Below are 19119 nucleotides of genomic sequence, written 5' to 3' on the forward strand. Positions count from 1 at the left end.
ACCTCTGTCTCATATATGTATATATAAATGTACACACAGAGGAGATATATATATATATGCATACACACACTATTATGCATATATCTGTATTTTCATACGTGCTTGTATCAATGTACTTATATGAGTTTATATATATGGGGTATATAAATACTACCAAAATTTTTGCAAGGAGAGGAGACCAGTGAAGCAGACTCCTGACTGTCTGACAGAACTGGGGAGCCAGCTTATGTAATTTCTGCTTCTAGTTTGCTCAAAATACAAAGGACAAATTTCTGCTTTACATGCTGCTTTTGCAAGCAGTGCCTTACAGGCAGATTTACAGCACCACCAACATTAACAATGGCACAGTGGGGATAAGCTCACAGAAATCGCTGACACAACTCTGTAGATAGAAAATGCCCCACGGTGGCCCCAAAAAAATAATCCACCAAACCACCCCAGAAAATTTCTCGCAATTTCTTTCCTCATCATGTACTAATATACACCACTGTCATGTCTTGAAAGAAATTCAGAGCTTTCTATGCAAAAAGAAGGATAAATTGCTTTATCTCTGCCAGAAGTGGAGCATGCCTTCTGTCATATCCCCAAAGCTGCTCCAGGGAGAGGATTTCCCCACATGGATTCAGGCAATTATTCTACATTGAATGTGAAGCAGGAACATTTCTTTTTCTGTGACTGAGCCTGCCTGGGGGTCCTCTGCTGCTAACAACCAGGATGTGTAGCTCCTGCGAGATGGGTGTTGAGGGCTGAAGTGGCTTTGACAGCCAGTGTCTCACTGGGTTGCTGTCTCTCTCAGGTTCACTCCAGGGACTTCTCCCCATGGGTGGAAAGGTGGCAAGCCACCTTTCATCCACATCCCAACTGCAGGATAGCAGAAAATGGGGCACCAGTGGCTTTAGTTCAGACCTTGAGCCCAGCCTGGCTATCTTCTTCCTCCAATACAGGAAGAATTCAGTGACTTGGGCTCCTGGGCATCCCTGAGCAGAGAATGCAATCACATTCCACAGAGCTCCTGACTGTGGACTGCAGTGCTACTGAGCTTTCCTTTTCTATTAAAAAAAAAAAAATCCAGACAACAAAACCCAACCAAAAAAACCAAAGACCAACCCCCAAAAACCCTCCAGAGGTTTTCTGAAAAGCAGTCCTCAGCAGAGGTACAGCAAAACTTTTCATGCTGGGCAGTCTGCTGTGCCCCTAGGGGTGGGAATAATCCCTCCGGAAGCACCTCAGGTGCAGGCTGGGAGGGAGCCAAGTTCTCCCTTGTGCTGCAGCCACCTGGCAGCTGCTGCTCCCTTCCAGGTATTGCTGAAGGAGTCCCACTGCTGGATCATGGCCACGCTGTGCTGGGCAAGAGGTAAAAACACATTAAAAGACGCTACCCTGGCTGAAAGGTGATTTACTGCAATTGTTACAAGTTAAAGGGCTGATTGCAGTGAAGCATTCTGCATTTTGCTTTGTTTATTGGCATCACTTTCTATAAATTCAATGGGAAAATGAGCAGTGATTCCTTCCATAGAGTGGCCATTGCATTTCTCAGCTCCACACAAACTCCTTGTAAACTCGATGTTTGCAATTAGTGGCTGAGCATGTCCCTTGGTATCTGTGATGACATTGTTAACTGAAAGACAACTGAACTTTCGTCACCAATCTAGTTTTAATTTAGGACATAGAAAATCTCTTTTCCAAATTATTTGGTTGTATTCATGGACATCAGAGCTTCAAATTTTTTGGAGCACATCCACTGTGAATACTATTTTCTGCAACTTTTATTAGTCTGGAGAATGAACCAGTGCAGAACGTGAGGAAAATAAATCTGGACATGTAAACCTTACCTGAATCCACCCATCTGTAATGGAAATAAATGCTTGGGTGATTCAGTTCTACTTAAATTGAAACTTAGACTGATTGCAGGTGTGGCAAATATGATGTATCAATATTAAACATCTGTAAATAGGCATGATCTTCTTCTGAGCTTTTGCATTAATTCGTAGCTTTGAAAAATTGGGAGCATTTTAAGTTTTTCTATGTTTGCATGCAGTGGCTGAATCTCAACAGGGATTTTTGCCTGAAGTACAGCATCTGACTTCTGCTGCCTTACTTCTAAGTGTAATAATTAGTGTAGGCGTGCATTGAGGGCATTTGGGGCATAGCTCAGGCAGGAAGAGAGAGTTACTCCACTTTCATGCATTAGAAGCAAAACAGATTTGGCAAGCTCTGCAAAGTGATGACAAGATTGACAATATTACAAGTATTTGTGCATCAAGAAGCCCTGCTCAGCACTTGGCTTTTTCTGAGCACATTCTGCACATATCTGCACAACCTAATCCCACGGAGGAACCGAGTTTTTGATACTCAGTGAAGAGACAGAGAAACTTTTAGGGAGTATACTTGTTAAATGGGTGAAAGATACTTGCTCCTGTCTCAAGCCAGGAAGCTTTGCTGAGCAGGGGTTGTGAGGAGCATTGCTAGCAGCAACCATTAGTAAAGGTCAGGGCAAGCAATTTCTAATGCTGAAGGAGATGGAAACAGCTTCCCAAGGAGTGGGATTCTTCAGTGACAGGGATGTGTCTGTGACAACCACTCCAGGCTTTTCTGACATAGAGGTGTCCTGGAACATCTGGAACACCTGGGACTCTGAGAAAAAAAACGGCGGTGTACAGTGCCAGCTTAAAACTCGTATCAGGAGTGGGAATGGCAGGGAATGGCTCAATGAGATGCTCCTGTGTGACACAGCTGTGGGTAAACAGGTGTTCCCCTTGCACTCAGTGTGTGGTCATTTTTGGCCATTCATCAATGAGAAGAGTGACTTTGACTCAGTGAGCTGTATCTCTGTGCCCAATTCCATCTCAGAGCACCCCCTGACCATGAGTGCTGCTGCCTGTTCAAGGTATGGTATCTGGGGAGGAGCAAGAGCTACCAGGGCTTGAGATGAATAGCAAGAGTCACGAAATGCGTGACAATAAAAAGTCAACAGGAAGGGAGAAGACCGAGGCTTCAGAAAAAATTATACCACTTAAAACCTGTTTCAAACTCCTGGGGGAAGAAAAAAAGGAATAAAAAAGAGATTTTACAGTCCTCAGCAGGGGAGCAGAGAGGTTTGTGCTGCTCCTTTGCACAGTGCTGCTCCACTGACACATGGCAGACATGAGCTCACCTTCAGTTAAGGTCAGCTTCCCAGTGCCTGAAGTTGCTAATCCTGCTGAATAGTCAGGCCCCAAATGAACCATCTCCCCAAGGGAGCTGTCAAGCAGTACTTGCCCACTTAATTGACTAAGACCTGTTCCTAGGTTTTTTGCTGGCAATTGATGGATCTAGTAGTTGTCTTTCCCCTACAAGATAGATCAATTGACAAGAAAACTATTTAATGACAAAGCTTCTAAATGCTTGTCTAAGTTCTCTCTGCATTTTAATAGTGGAGACAAGTTGTTCAATCAAGCATGGCACCAAGCACTGCAGCATTGAGCTGAAATGTATCAGCCACTCTGAAGAAAATGCTTCGGGTCATGTTGTGGACAGAACATCCAGAGACACATTTAATGTGACAGGCTTTAGTATCCAATATCTATGAGTTTGGGTTGGAAGCAAGCTTGCAGAGCTGCTCTAAAATGCCAACTGAGCTCCCAAGCACATAGACATATTTGTTGGTTTAACCCCCAAGGGTGCTGTTGTGATTCAAGAAGTAGCATGAAGGTGCAGATGGGCAGTCCGTGCCTTGCAACAGCCCTGTATTTGTCCTCCACTCACTTTTGCCTCCAGGCACTCGGCATTATTTCACATCTCCGCAAGGATTTCACTGGTCATGGTTCTGTTTGGCAATCCTTTCTCACAAGGTTTCCATGTTTTCCCTACCTTTACTAGTTGGAAGCACAGCAGCTGGCAGTCTTGCCAAATAGACTTTTTATTTCTAAATCATTCCTTTTATACATTTAAGAATTTGACAAGGAGGAGATATTACATTAGTCTGGAAAGTTTTCAACCATAATCTGCTAAATTAGTAAACCCATTCATAATGAAACTTGACTGATTTTATACTTTCCATACCTTTTGGGAATGTACCTAACTTGCCAGCACTCAAAGAGGCAGTGCAAACTTTTCAGTTTTTACTTAGACTGTGTAGTACTTTGGTTCAAGGAGAGTCCATCTGACCCCTTGCAGTAATAGCTCACTGAGAGAAGAGGTTGCTCCAGTCTACCTATGGGTGTTCAGAAAAAGTGGTGAGAAGGTGAGAATCTATTTTCTCTGGGTTAGGTCCTGCTTCTCTCATTCAAGCCATGTTCTCATTTCAAAACTGAAGTTTTCAGTCTAAGGAGGCTGCCACCCTCATCCAGTTCAGGCAGCATGAGAACCCTTTTGTGCACCATGTTATGTGTCTGAGTGTTGTGTTATGTGAACTGAGTGAGGAGGTCAGCAGCAACAGAATTGAGCCACAGTACCCTGCCCTTGTTTCAGAGAAATGGCAGAGTAAAAGCAGCCCAGGAGTAAAAGCAGTCCAGGAGCAAAATCATACCTCACCCATGCACTTTTCCTAGCTTCTCCTTGCACCTTCTGTATAAAGCAGGATGTGGTTTTTAGTCCTCCATGTTAATGGGCAGTCTGAACTAAAGACCTCAAAATATAGCCTGCTCCAAAACTGTAAGTGGTCAGAAAGCACAATCTATTGCACTGGTCTGAAGCGTGGCACTCTCCTGCCTTTATCCATCTTTCCTTCTCTATCATCTCTCTCACTGGGGTTTGTTAATAGAACCTGTCTCACCTTTTAACATGCTAGTCAGTATATGATACTGCACTCCTCAAACCTATCTAATTGAAAATTAGCATAATTTCCCTTCAAGTTCATCTGACCAAGGAAACCAAACAGTGACTTTCAGATTCCCCATCTGTGTTGCTCATGCAGTACAGGGCAATAACCAGTCCAGAAAGGGCTGCTCTGTCACGACTGATGGGAGGCTCATGCTCCAAGCTGAGCCTGCTGCTGTGCTTCAGCCGCTGTCAAGATTAGAAACACAGTGAGTATCACTTGATCAGCTTTCTTGCACCAAAGTTTTGTCAGCCACAGATTCCCTGCAGTTCACCAGCTGTCTCATTATTTACTGTGTTTTACAGTAGAAATTTAAGGCTGCCAAAAGACTCACCAGACAACTTCCCATTTTTGTACGTGTAAAAAACACCTGCAGTTATATTCCCTTAAAGGCCTGAAAATTCGTCTCAAAATTGATTTTGGTTTTGGGGAGGTTTCAGGGAAAAAATATAAACCCATTGCTGTTTTTGAGTTAAAAGAGGGTGAAATAGTAAATAAACTGAGCGAACTACTTACCTAGCATTGACTGAGTGATTTGATCAGCCTTCTTTGGAGGAGAAAAGAGAAAGGAGATGGTTTGAACACATCTAAGAATAAGTAGCCCAGCTGTGTGCAGGCAGATGTGCTCCTCTTCCACCTGCCTTTGAGAATATGCAAAGCACATGCACTCATCCACACCTGTTTATGTAGACACATCCTGACTTTTGAAGCTTCAAATTGGGTATCAAAATAGTCCCTTCTGTGCAGAGCAGGTGTTTGCAAAGCTGTGTACAGTTCATTTGTGAAAGAGTCATTCTGAAAGTTTGGCAGTGTGCACCAGCCCCACAGAACAGGCTGCAGAGTTGTGACCACTGGTTGACTCTGAGTGCATACAGAAACTTCCTGTGTGTGGCTCATCAGCCTTGTTACTCATCCTGCAGCCATCATTGAGCAAGTAATCTTTTCATATTCAGGGGAAGTCAAAATGATAGTAATGCTGACAGTGATGCATTAATTAACTGCAATCTACTGGGGCTGCCTGTGAACTTCTGAAGTGTGAAATTTCGTTAGAACGACTGCTTGTGTGCAAAGTTGTAGATGCTCAGATGATTCACCAAGGAAGTGCAAACAGCCTTGTTCAACTCATGATCATGTTCCCTTCCCGCCCCTGTTGACTGTCATTTTGTGCAAGGACTTCATCTGATGCCTTGAGGCCTCAGTGATTTCAGGTTTCTATCAAGAGTGCTATGTGTAAAGTTGGACCAAAATAGCCACATTTACTAGCCCAAGAGGTCTTTATAATGACACACCTACACTATGATGAGGCAAATGAACATCTACGTTCCTGAGAAATTACATTCTTTTGGGCTGCATTTGTTCAACCACACTGTCCCAAATCTTTTACTGGCAATACTGAATGCCTTCCCTTTGAAGTACCTTTTCCATTCACAAGTGCTTAGACACATTGGCAGAGGCGTCACTGGATACAGACACGCACACCAACGACTGGCTAGCAAAGGGTGGAATCCAAAAGTAATTGGAGCCAAGAACTGTGGTCTCTTTACTGCTCCTCCTTTCCACTGGTTTACAATATTGGATCAGTAGGTGTCCTTGCTTTGACATCCTTCAGTATCTGTACTGCAAATACCAATAACCAACCTGTACACAACGCTGCTCAGAGAGGTTTGTTAATATGGCACTTAAAAGTAAGCTTTTCTTCCTTAACATGATTGTAAGTTTTTATTTCATGTGAACATGTTTTTTCTGCTCTTGTATATTATCTGACCCTATTTAGAATATCTTCCCCCCACCCCCCCGAGAATGCCTTGCTCTTCTAGTTGAGCTGATCCTCCACATCCCTTTGCATTTAGAACAGATGAGTAAGATGAATCCTAAAGGCTTTGTCTGCAGTCACTTGCAAGTTGCTGAAACGCTTGGTGCCTTTAATTATCCCAGAAGTGAATGTTGCAACATGACCACACCACCTGCACGGTTTGGGATCCAGAGCTGTGTTGGCTGCGTGTATGGTAGTCAAAAAGTTTGCTCCACAGCATCATCTACTATGCATACATACATATGCATTTCTGCAAGGCAGGGATTGCTCTATCCAATGCATGCCATGCCATGCTGGAGCTCTCCCGGCTACGAGCTGATATGTCTACGTGGTGCAACACAGCTTTGATCCCAGAATCACTGTGATTACGTTACCCTATTGCTCCCTCTGAACTGCTTAGCTAAGCCGAGAACCCATCTACAAGGTGGTCTGGGTTGGGTGGCATCTTGCTCCCACATCACTGCAGTGCATCAGGTGGTAGTGCAGGTTTGCTCCCAGACAGCCCTAGACCTGTCAACCTCACTCAGCTGGTCCCACTTGCAAGCTTCCCAGCTGTGGCTGCTTGCCTCTTTCATTTGCTCCACAGCACGGGCACCGCTTGGCTTGTCAACCAGAACTGGATGCCTTCGCTCTGCTATCGACTGCTCATCTGTGCCTGGGCTGCGGCTCACAGAACAGAGCGAGACTGCAGGGGTGGACGGAGCTGGAAATATCCCTCCTGTGCTGGATGGTGCATTTCCCCCACCACCCAGCGTACCAACTGCTTTTTGCTGTCACCTGGCCCAGTGATGGACATTTAAATTGGAATTTAGAAGTCATGAAGGCTGCAAAAGGCATGAGTCTCTGTGGTGGGGAATTGCATGCTGCATAACGGGAGACTATCCTGTTCCTACTCACACCTGCAATGATAATATTTGTTTACTAGTTCAGGCAGAGAAACTGAGCCAAATAAATTGTCATTCTCTCATCCCTGCTTTGAAAAGCTCGCTGTCATGATTATTGTCATCAGGACAGCGCCTGAAAATAAACCTGTCTAACACAGGCAGACTATGTGAGGGTGTGCCCAGATAAAGATGGGGTTGCTTGGATTCAAAATCCCAGACTGGCAAACAGTAGAAGGAATTTGGGGAACTTCAGTTGTTCAGCCAAAACATTTTCTGCCTTAAAAAGAGAGGAAGAGAAAGATGAGCAGAGTGCAAAGGACTACCTTGTAGCTGAGGGTCTCAGGAGCTCTGGCCCCATTTCTTGTCTCTGCTCAGGATTTCCACGTAACCTTGGCAAAAGTCAATTCATCCCTCTGTTTCACTGCTCCTCCATCATTACATGGATTTCCCCTCTCCAGCACTACCCTCTCTCTCTCTCTCTTTCTCTCTCCTCTATCTGCCTCACCTGCTGAGACTATAAACTCTGCAAGGTACAGACAACCTCTGATTTCTGATTTCTCTCTGTCTGGATTTGATTGTCTCTGATTTGATTTGTTTCTATTTGTACTGTATCCAGCAACCTCAAGCAGAGCCTATGGATGATGCCATACCAAAAACAAAACACACAGCTGAGTTTTTTGGAAGCTTCTGTGTTAAAAAAAATATAAACAATTCTGAAGTGCTTTGCTTCTGATAAGCCAATAGTAAATTTTAAAAAAATCTGCCTTATCATAATTGTGTAATGGGTTGGCTGTAGAGCAAACATTAACTGGCAGTTTCCTGTGGTGTTACTATATGGATTTTTACATAATGTTTTTAAAGTTGTAGGCTCTGTCTTCTGTATTTAAATATTTGAATAAAGTCCTATGCACAGGGACTAAAAACTTGATTTTGCTAGCAGTCGGCAAGTAAAATTCTTGTGTTAGCAATAATCCTGGGCATGTGGCTGTTATCTCCATGAGCTGGATACCAATTGCCTCACAGGTGACAGCCCTCTTCCTGGCAAGGTCCATGTTTCCAGAAAGCCACAAGGCATCAGTCAGAAGTTTCACATATTTTCTGCATTATTGATGTAGTTTTCTACATGATTGCTGTAATTTTGAGTAGCTGGCATTAACCTTAGAAACAAATAAAAGTTTATTCAGAACCTAATGTGAATTGGTAAACAAGGGAGAAAAAAATGAGAAAAAACTACTATCTGCATTTTCATCCAGAGGGCTTGTTTTCTATTATCAACAAGCTTCCTAGCAATAAAACTTGATCAGGGAAAGAGAAGATATAAATCAGAGCATACGGGTGCATACACTTGCTGTTGATATTTTATGTGATATTGTTCTGACATATCAGGAACATTTTCCATGCAGTAGCTGCTTTATTTAAGGTGAATTTTATAATTATTTCTGCATTCAGGAGAGCTGTCACATTGCCCAGAGATGTATGAAGGGCTCTCACCATAGCCTGTGCCCCCCCCAGCCAGATCCCTGTGGTGTCTGTTGTAGCTCTGGGCTTCCCCTTGGTGCCAGGACCCCTGCTGTGTGATGGGATCCCACAGGATGCATGGGGCAGGTCTGACCCCCCAACCTCACATTTCAAGCTGTTTCCCAGCTGACAGGCAGCAGGTACTTTCAGGCTTAACTCCATCAGGATTAGAAAGAGTTTCTTGAGATTTTTATCTCCAAGGGATTTGCCCAGAGTCTTTTTTCTCTTATAGTTTATTTAGCCCTGTTTAGGTCTCTTCCTACTTTCCTCAGGTCCACAAGCAGATGAAGAGCAGAGTTTAAAGCCTTGCATTTATGTTCACTCTCCATTTTTAGCTGGGGAAATAGTTTCTCCATGGAAAAACAACCAAATCCACAACACAGCCAGAGGTGGTAGGCTTGAAACACCAGGCAGAAATCCCAGGACAGAGACTTGATGGAAACTCCAGAGTCTCTGCTATTCAGCTTTCCTCCAGCTGATAAGAGAAGAGGCTTGGATCTATGGTTAACAGCGGTTTATTACTTCTGTCAGGTGGGAAAGGGAACTAGGGGCTGCTGAGGCTTTCCAGTTCTGGAGAGATAACAATACTATTCACAGACCTCCTGAGCCAATGGCAAGGGCATCTTCACCAAAGCCCCTTTACAGAACTTGTTAGGAAAAAACCTTGCATGAACAACTTAAAGAATGATGTGAGATAAACCAGTCCCTTTTATGTGCTTTATTTATTTATCTATAGATCCAAGGTAAGCATTTGACCAAACCAAGATTTCACATGGCCCAAATTCAGCATCTCAAAACAAGAACAGGTGAGAATCTGCTGATCACCAGTGCTGGAGCCTCCTTGCCAGGTTCATTATTAAGTACAGACATAGGATAGATAAAAGCATGTTACAGTGCTGAGGCAGTTGGCTACCATGGCACTGAGACACGAGAAGCAGCTAGTGCAAAGCCAGCCTAAGGAGTCAGTGAGGCTCATTTGCAAGGGAAATGCAAATACTGAGCTGATTGCTTTCCCTTAAATGGGAAAGTGTGTTAAATCTGATAAGCGTGCTCTGAGTGTCTCCTAAGCGTGGGCTTGTCTCAGCATTTAGTTTCTGTTCTACAGTGGGTGAGGGAATGTATGCTGTTCTGAAACCCTGCACAGGTGAGAGACAGCAATTATTTCCCTCTACTTCTTCCAATATCTGCATAAATTAACATGTAGATAGCCTTTGTATCTCCAAAGCACTCCACATATATTAACTAATTAATGCTCACTGTACCCATCTATATTAAAGAAAGAATTATCCTCATTTTGCTAAAATGGAAATTCAAGTGTGATGATTAAGTGCCTAGGAGTGAATCCAGCTAAGCAGTTTAGTTGGTGAAGTCAAAGGGACTAAAAATTAAGCATATGTTTAAGATCTTTGGTGGACTGGGACCTGAGTCTTGCACAATGCTGAGTACCCTGTAGGATCAGCCATGCCCAAAGCCACAGAGGTACCAGATATGAGAATCTGACATGAAATTGCCCTCTAGGAGTTCAGACCTCAGGCCAGTGCCTGAACCCATCATACGCTTTCTAAACAAAACTAAAAATGAGCTGTCTTCTGATAGATATGGTCAGATAAGGCAGAAACCAGAAGACATACTTTGAACAAAAAGATGTTGCCCAAATATGAGTGGTGTATGTTTTCTTCATCACCACGTTTCTGATAGTGTAATACATGAGTCTGGCACTTTCCAAAAATCCCACTTCTCTCCATTGTTACTTTCAGTGCCTGTGGCAGAAAACATGAACAGCTAGCTGCCTGTTACATATAGCTCTTGACAAAAATTATTACATCTCCTCACGCTCATAAAAACAGAGTCTGTTCTTCCGGAGTTTCGAAATCAGTTTTCCTGGCTTCACAGCTGCAACATTGCCAGCCAACAGATCTGACAGTCCTCTCAGGAAGAAATTAATTGTAGAAAGGATTTAGAGGAGCCATGCAGACAGTAGGGTTTGATTACCTTCATTTGCATATTAGTTCTTACAAGCATAAGAATGTTTTTTGGGGCAAATTGTGGAGGGCCTTACCTGAACCTTTAGAAAGTTTTATCAGCTTCAAGTTCAGGAGTAGGCCCAAATCAGACACCCAACAAAAGATATGTGGGATGTTTCCCAGGGCTGCTTGAGTATGTCTCCCTTATGGATTTGTTACGCTTTACTGATATTGCACAAGATTGCAAGGCACGCTCATAAGCAGACCTCAAATGTTCATATTATATGTTATTTTAATAAGCAAGGGCCTTATTTGGGGACAATTATTAATCAAGACCTGAATGTGTTGAGTGGGGCATTGGGGCATTTTTCTTTTCTAAAGAAATGGCTCTTTTGTTGATATGGAAAATAAACAGTGAGCTCAAAAACAGGCTGGTCTATTAGCCTAATGGCTTAGACAAAATTAGGCTAAACAGCTGGTGACTCATTGTTGGGATATTAATCAGAGCAAGATAAAAGTGTGTGCAAAAGAAGGGACATGGCTTGTTTGATGGGGTTATTGACTGATTTTGGATTAATTTAGGAAAGAGACAGGTGTTGACCTGGTGAGAACGCAGCCATAGAAAAGAGTACGGGCTCAGATCAGCCAGCCCCTCCTGGTGTTGATAAGCTAAAGGGAAGAAAATGTCAGCAAAGGCAGAGGAGGGATAAAAAGAGAACAGCAGGGCAGGGCAGCTTGTGCAAGCCTGGTGCTCACAGAAGGCAGCCTTTGTGTGAGCAGCAATAAATTGGCATGTGTATGAGGAGTGCAAGGGTCAGAGATAAGGAAACCTGGGACCGGGCAAGCCTTGTGTAAGAAGACCTTTTTTTTTCCCTGTGCCCACTCCATGCCAGCTATGCTGCTGTGACTGCTGGCAAAAGAAGCAGGTCTTAGTAGTAAACAACCAAATCCCAGAGAACTGGATATGGTGGATCAGGCTTCACCTGCCTCTCCTTTTCATGCACAGCAAAACTGCAAAGCTCAATGGTTCGGTGTAAAATGGAGCAAAGGCAGGGCAAGCAGTGGAGTGTGGAAAGAGGAAGCCACTGCTGATCACAGGGGAAGGAAGCAAGACACAGAGGGAAGGTTTGGTCCCTGTGGAGACAGACACTTCAGTGCTGCTCTCCTCAGGCTCAGCCAGGCCACTGACTACTGCAGTGAGCACTGTAGAAAACACCGAGGGGGAGAGAGTAACTTTTCACAGGACCCAATGAAGTTTAGAAGAAAAATAACAGGAAAGAATAAATACCTTTCTTTCAGAAAAGGCTGCTTACCTTAAATATTTTGGGGAACTGTAGAATTTCTCTGCACAATATAGATGCACTAGATAGGCATGGCATGAAAGCAATCTTTGTTATGTAGCACACGTTTCCACAGTTCAACTATTGATGTGTTCTCCCCCTCTGAACTATGTAGCACTAATTTTTCACATGAGTAAACTAGCTTGAATATTGGCATAGAATGTAGAGAAATACACGGAGCATATAGATTTCTCTCTGTCCCTGTAACACTGCGTGCATCTCTGGCCTGGATCTCCGGCTTTTCACACTGGTAGCCCATCTCTAATATTGATTTGGAACATAGATACATAGTACACATATTATGGATTTACTTCCATCTTTGTTGAATTTCTGTTGGTTTGAAATTAGATAATCTGAAAGAATGAATTTCTCCCATAACATTGCTTTCTGTGCATATAGATACAGGAAATAATATAACAAATATCTTCTAGCACGGCAAGTAATTTCCCTTTCACTGGCTGCAACTCCTCCTCCTCAGCATCTGATGTCTGTCTCAGTGAAATGGCTGTGTGCTGTCATAGCAGGGCCCTTCACAGTGAGACATCCCATCTGTCTTCCTTTCCCACTGCATTGCAAATGTCCCTTTGCTTTAATACCAGTTGCCGAGCCTGCCTTTCGTCTACTGCTGCATGCTTTTAAGTGGGGATGTTGTAAAAAGGTCAAGCTGCTGGGGTTTGGGTTTGCTTCTTTTTTTCTGATGACTTGGAGGTGGCATTTGGTTTTTACATAGTGGTAGGACATAGTTTGTGACACATGGTATCTGTAAAGCTTGTGAGAATATGGTATCACTCAGAACACCAGTGTGCACTCACCGCACCACAGAGCCCTGGGTGGTGGTACATGTTGAGGTCTTCAGCACAGGACAGCCAGCACTGCTTCTCGGTGACAATGCCTCCAGCAACATGAAATACAATGGTCATGGTACCACACCAAACCTCAGCTGTATGCTCACAGCCTGAGCTGGTTGGATCAAAGTAGGTTCAGTGAACACTTCTACAGATCTGCCTACCTAGCATAGCAGTTCTTGAGAGCCAGGAGCCCAAAATATACGGGCCTTAAGGTCAAACATTTGTAAGATGCCCCTTTTTAGCATAAAGGTTCCGTTCTCCAGCTTTTACAGTCCTGTTGGATTTGGTGTTTGCCAGTGAAGAGGGAGCCAGGTCGTGCAGCACACAGGTATCTCTAGGTGGGACTCCTCTGCCCACCATAGCAGATGACCCAGTATAGCTGCTGGAGGGGAACAGGTCTCTTTCTTTCCACCCTGAGAGGAATATCTAAAACAAGTGAGGGAACTTGTTTCCCTGACATGTCAGTTCATGACAGGGTGACAAGATCACATACAGTTGTCTGCAGTATGGGCATTGGATGAGTCTGCATTTGGTGATTGGCAGGCTCCTGCCATCACAAAGCAAGTAAAAGCATATACAAGGACTGGTTGCTTTGTCTGCCATGTCATTTCTCTAGTATGATCATGTGCAGCACCAGCCATCACAATAACTGAACTGAACTGTTAATAAACCATGACACTCATCTTGTGTTAAGAACTTGTTCTGTGTTCTCTTGTTTTTAGCCTACAGAACATTTTCCGCATGCCCATTTCATTATCAACCATGCTGTTTGTAATCCACCTCCTTACTTTAATAGGATTTAGTTGTCAAATAGGATTCCCTTTAATTTATAATCAGCATTAGCTCCCTTAGCATCTTGCTGTTCTTTGTTAGGTTCATCAGAATTGATTAAGGGTTGTAGAAGGTTTAGACTATTCCTGAGGAGCCCTCCATTGTGGGGTCTTCATGTAGGTGGCTGGCTACACACAGGTACCATTGCAGCCAGTGGCAGTCTAGGCCTCTCTGGAATTCTACTACTAAGTGCAAGTGTCTAATATTGTTGGAATCATGTATATGGATAGAAAATGTGGGGCTGGGAGATATCACACAGGGCTGTGCTCCTTTGGAGCAGCAGTTGGAGATGCTGGGGGTCTCAGGGCTTCTCAGATGGCAAAAAATCCCTGGCATATATACCAGGGCATCAATTCCGTAGTAACCAGTGGTCATGCCCTGGGTGTGGTCTCAGTCACATGGGCAGCAGAAAATACCACCTTCAGCAGCGACATGCTTCTAGGTAGCACCATGTCTTTTTCATCCAGGCCTTTATCTTCTGTTTGTTTGGAGGCGGTGTTCTATTTCTTACTGCATTTAGGGGATGCTATCCAAAGCCTTTACTTGTCAGTGAGATCAAAAGCATAATGACATCATTTCTTTCTGTTAAAAAAACCCCACTTATGCAAATAGTTGTCGTCAGGGGTTTTGGGCTTCATATGTATGTGTGTTTCTTATAAATGTTTATAAGCCTTTTTATCCAGGTCACCACACCTCTCAAGGCTGGTCATAACTTTACCCTAATGTCATCAAACCTTCAGTTCCTGCCTATAGCTGCTCTTATGCTTAATATGGGCTTTTATGAAATTTTTGAGCACAATGGAGATAAAAATAGGCAAAGCACAGGATGTTCATCAGGGCTTCTTTGTAGAAGAGCTTGAAGCTGCTACCTCTCTTTGGATCCCCATTGTTTCCTAACCTCACCCCTTGAGGGGGAGATGTATCCTTAGCCAATTGAGGAGAGGCAAAGCATGCTGCTAGAGGAAGTATCTTACTGTGATTTCTCTGCGGGAAAAATATGTTTCATTCACTGTGATGCTTAGCTTTCCGGGAGTGGAGTAAGGATAGGATTATAAAATCCACCTGTCTTCAACTCTCTTTTGCTAGAGGGATGACATACAGGAAACCTATCTGCTATCTATATATGAATGCCAAAAATATCTAGGTCATAATAAGCTCCTGATTATATCTTTATTCACTCCTTGAGAGTTAAAATGTGTCTTACTTTACCTCACTCCAAAGTTTTTGTTTGGGGTAGTTTAAGAAAATTTATTTAATGGAATTTACGAAAAATTCCCTTAAATAAAACTGGAGTTGCACTCATTTTGCCTAATTAGCAATTTTTTTTTTTAAACATTGGGGAATAAGAGCAAAATGCAATGAGACCAGTTTAATAGATTGAAAATTATGAGCATTTTATGCTGTGTAATAGGACTTTGAGCAACTGCAACTACCAGCCTTAACAGCTCAAACTCTCCTGGCTTTGAACACTGAAAATGCTGTTAAATTATTAAGCTTAGTCTCCACTGGCAAGGACATTCAATGTCTGAAACCTTACCAAAACCTCAAGGCAGTTGACAGCAGATAGTATAATGAACAGAACAAAGAGAAATAGAAATTGAAAAAAAAAAAAAAGATTCTTTAGCTCATCCCTCAAACTGAAAAAAGTTAAAAACAGGAACTATGAAACCTGAGCCAAAATTAAAACTTAAAAAACTTTCTCTGGTAGAAGAAAATTATATCAATTATCACTTCAGGCTGAAGGAAAACATATCAAATCTATTTCAAGCATTTTAATCCCTCATGAAATGAAGTGCAAAGTACAGACGGCATTCAAAATGCAGGGAAGGAAGTAAAGAATGTAGTGCTTGTTTTATACAAAGGCTTAGTGGTTAAATATAAATTGAGCCAGAGGCAGGAGAGAAAGACGGATGGAGTAGAGGTCAGGGCATTCATTCAGGACTTGTAATACCAGGGAACCAGTTCCTACCCCAATAACCTTTTAAATATGAGGAGGAGTGGCATTGACAGAAGATCCTTATATTACACAGCCTGGTGTTTAGGCACTCTGGGAAGGTAAGTGTGGACTCAGATCCACTTTGGTTATGACAGAAATAAGAACAGGATTTCACATATTCTGGGGATTGCTTTAATCTCTGGATTTTGGGCAAAATACAGGAACATAAGTAGCAATACTTCTCTGTCATGGTTTCGTGCATGCTAACCACACATTTTTCAGTATAACCTGTTCTGCTGGTTCAAGAGCCTAGGTATTAACATTTACTAAAATGTTAACTTTATGTATGGAGTTTCCAAAATGGAAAATATTTATGGGTGTCACACATAGAATTTGTGAAACATTCAGACCTTGGTAATGAGGAAACCTTGATGATATCTGTACCAGCTTCTGAGAGTCAGCTAAAAGGAAAAAAAGCAGGTGTAGATGGGGAAGGATTATGTCAGTTGAATCTGGGCCTAATTTTAACACACTGGATTTCTGCAAAATCAAGTAAGAATAGATTTCATTCACATTGTGGAAAAATATGGTTTACCCAGTTTTTTGGGTGAGTATTAAATAGAGAATTTTTATCATATCACATAATTTCTCTGCCCCTACCGAGAGATTTCACTCTCCTGGCCCCCCGCATTCCTGCCATGGGACCTCGGCACAGTCCCCGTGAATTGCCACTGTTCCTCCTGGTTCTTCTCATGACTAGGAACAACTTGGAGAAGCAGCTTAAAACGCTGCCACCCTACTGCCAAGAAACAGCCTGTGAATCTCAGTCATGTTTCATTTTCTACGCTCACAACTAGTCAAGGTCAAGATGTCCTAAGTGTTTACAGGAGATCACTGATGAATGGTGAGCTGCTCAGACATGCTGAATTGCAGATAGCTGCTTTAACTGACTTAATTAGAACATGCTCAGTATAAATGCTGTGTGAAGATGAATTTTGCTCCTGCTAGCAGCTAAGTGGTCTTTATCTAGAGGCTAAATAGGTCGGGAAGAAAATTGAGATACGGACAAACTTCAAATAAATCATAAAAGGAAGGTGAATAAATGAAGAACTGTGTGCAGGATTGAAATACACATGGTGTTTTGACCATATACATATATACTGTGCACTCCTATAGAAGTGTCAATTTTCCAGGTCAAGCAGAAAGAGTTATGAGAGAGCTTGACCCAGTTATTGCTGAGACCCTCTGAGGCAATTCAATATTGGATTACTGCTAGTAAAGGGCATGCAGAACAAAATAAAATCTTTTCTAATTGCAGTGAGTCTGCAAGAGCAATTTTTTTTACCATAATAAAGAAAGCCAAGTGTTATTCAGGACTTCTGGATTCTACTCAAGCTCTGTCACTAACAGCAGATGCCAGTAATAAATACAGGCACATTTCCAGAAATGCAATAAATATGGAGTTCTGCTCTGGTTTTCCCATTAGACCTATTTTAGAATAAGATATATACTGCAAACAAAAGGAAATAGAGTATTTCAGTGTTCTTCAAAAATACACCTAGAATTTATTAATCAGTTTTAAATGTCTTATTGTTCTTTCTTTTCCTCCTGATCCCTCCAATAACACAATGCTTGATGACACAACTGCCACTCCCCACCCCCTAAATGAGCAGAGTGCTGAGAAGAGTATGGGGGATCTTATTCTGTATGGTGCTGCCTTTCACTTATTTCTGGAATTCATAAAGATGGATCTTTTGTTAGAGCAGCAAAGTGCAATTTCATTGCATCCCTAAATTTTTATGGAGACTACTTCTGCCTTTTATGTTTTATCACTTCCAGAGAAACTGCCTTATTTCATCTCTTCCTTCCTTCCAGAAAGGGACCATGCCTTGTAGCAAACTATTATGCAGAAAGATCCTGTTTTGAATACTTCTTTTGAATAATTTTATGACAAATTATTCCTGTCTACTCCACCAAGGACACAGAAATGCTGGAGAGACACTTGATAGCATTCATCTCGCCTAACCTGAGGCATCTGCCAGGTAGATGTCTCCACTTGAGCTAGACCAGGGTTCCCTTCCTAGACTAATGGATAGAAACATGCATTTCTTGTTCATGAGTCATCTGGTCTGGTTTGGATGATTACCTCAGGACAAAATGAATCACAAAGCAGAGGGGCTCATTTCTCTCTGCTGATAAGAAAAGATGGAGACATCTCTTTAGTAGATGCCTATGTTTAGGTGAGAGGAATTGCAGCCTCTGAAAGATCAAGAATTAGTGTCTGGCATTAATTCCATAACATCTCAAGGACTACCCACTTTTCTGAGACCGTTTAGACAGTTTGACAGTTGTTGCTGGAGTTCTGGCAAAGAATTTTCTGTTAGGGCAAGGCTTTGCCTCTGTGTGTATTACTCCTAACAGGACAAAAGTTAGCCTATTAAAAAAAAAACGTTCAGGGCAGAAAGGGTTATTTCCGTAGTGCTGAGGTTACTCTATTGGTTTGTGATTTTAAAAGAAATCTTGGAGCTTAAATGCTATAATTAAAACCTACAAGAAGATTGCACCAGTAAAAACCACACCAAAAAAATTAATTTCTGTAGCCTTATTCCCGTAAGTCTAGCTATACATCTCAAATCATGAGTGTAGAAGAAAGCATTATAATTTTTCCTTGCTCAGTGTTAAAGACTGTCATTTTGATGTAATTTTATTCCTGGGTTCTACAAATTTCTGCTACTTACTTTGAAAATCAAGTTAACTAGACCTTGTAGCTTTGGTGAAAAATGCAGGATTAAAATATTGATGGGAGGTACTGTTTCAGCTGCAAAGTGCCTGGTAATTTTGAATGTGACTCTGTAATTCATCTTGCCTCACCTTTTAGAATCACTGAATCTTAGAATCATCCAGCACTAAACCATGTCCCTAAGTGGCACATCTACATCTCTTTTAAAAAATCTCCAGAGATGGTGATGCAGCCACTTTCCTGGGCAGCCTGTTCCAAAGCCTGACTGCCCTTTAGGTGAAGAGATTTTTCATAATATCTAAATCTCCTCTGATGTAACTCCAGGTAATTTTCTGGTGTTCTATCACTTGTTACTTGGGAGAGGGGACTGACCCCCACCTGGCCACAGCCTCCTTTCAGATAGTTATATAAAGAGATAAGGTTGCCCCTGAACTTCCTTTTCTCCAG

This window comes from Aphelocoma coerulescens, chromosome 1, assembly GCF_041296385.1.
Source record: "Aphelocoma coerulescens isolate FSJ_1873_10779 chromosome 1, UR_Acoe_1.0, whole genome shotgun sequence".
NCBI lineage: Eukaryota > Metazoa > Chordata > Aves > Passeriformes > Corvidae > Aphelocoma > Aphelocoma coerulescens.